This window comes from Tarenaya hassleriana, unplaced genomic scaffold (assembly GCF_000463585.1).
Source record: "Tarenaya hassleriana unplaced genomic scaffold, ASM46358v1 Cleome79, whole genome shotgun sequence".
In the NCBI taxonomy this organism is placed as follows: Eukaryota; Viridiplantae; Streptophyta; class Magnoliopsida; order Brassicales; family Cleomaceae; genus Tarenaya; species Tarenaya hassleriana.
In genome coordinates, this window is record NW_010970398.1 from 333,274 (window position 1) to 334,537 (window position 1,264).

Consider the following 1,264-nt stretch of genomic DNA (forward strand, 5'->3'; position numbering starts at 1 on the left):
TGCGGAAAAAAACTATTTCCTACCCTAAGCCAATGTGTTAGGAGAACACTATTAGAACTTTAGGGTTTCTTTGGGAGAACATGCATTGTGAGAAACAAAAAGGCATTCGATATGTAAATCGGCTCACTATTTCCTTTTATAGTCCATGAGATAAACAAACACTTGCTTATCATTCGATATGTAAATATGTTATAATGACCCCTATACACCACATTGAACCATCAAAACTTAATTTACACCAACGATTTGTTTTCACAAACCGTCAACCCGTCAAACTCGTCACACCTTTAAATAATCTCTAACCAATTTTGCTGAACCTTTCACAGCTTTTTATGATTCGGATACTGGTCTGCAAGTATGAACGGGATTATGTGATCTTACACTAAAACGCACAGAATTCTGAATCGCTGCGATGCGCAATTTCCAAGCACAACCCGATCTATAAAACTTGCATCTTAATTTTATAGATGATTCGGATAATGAAGATACTATTGTTGTAGGAGAAGATGCAATTGTTTTGAAAGAAAAATCTGCAATTGATATAGCCTGTGGAACCAACAAAGTCGATTTTGTTGATTATGATGGTGCTGGAGATGGAGATGGAGTTGAAGAGAATAACTTGGCTGTGGTAGCTGCGGAGGACACATCGTTTTCTCTTTCAGTATTCAATTTTACTGATGGATTGAATATCGGTATTGGTTATGAGTTTGATAGTAAGGAAGCAGCTCAGGAATATGTACGGAAAGACGCAGTTAAGGCTTGTTTCGGTTATGCTACACTAAAGTCTGACAAGAAACTGTGGAAATTAAGATGCAAGTTTTATAGATCGGGTTGTGCTTGGAAATTGCGCATCGCAGCGATTCAGAATTCTGTGCGTTTTAGTGTAAGATCACATAATCCCGTTCATACTTGCAGACCAGTATCCGAATCATAAAAAGCTGTGAAAGGTTCAGCATATTGTTGTAGGAGAAGATGCAATTGTTTTGAAAGAAAAATCTGCAATTGATATAGCCTGTGGAACCAACAAAGTCGATTTTGTTGATTATGATGGTGCTGGAGATGGAGATGGAGTTGAAGAGAATAACTTGGCTGTGGTAGCTGCGGAGGACACATCGTTTTCTCTTTCAGTATTCAATTTTACTGATGGATTGAATATCGGTATTGGTTATGAGTTTGATAGTAAGGAAGCAGCTCAGGAATATGTACGGAAAGGCGCAGTTAAGGCTTGTTTCGGTTATGCTACACTAAAGTCTGACAAGAAACT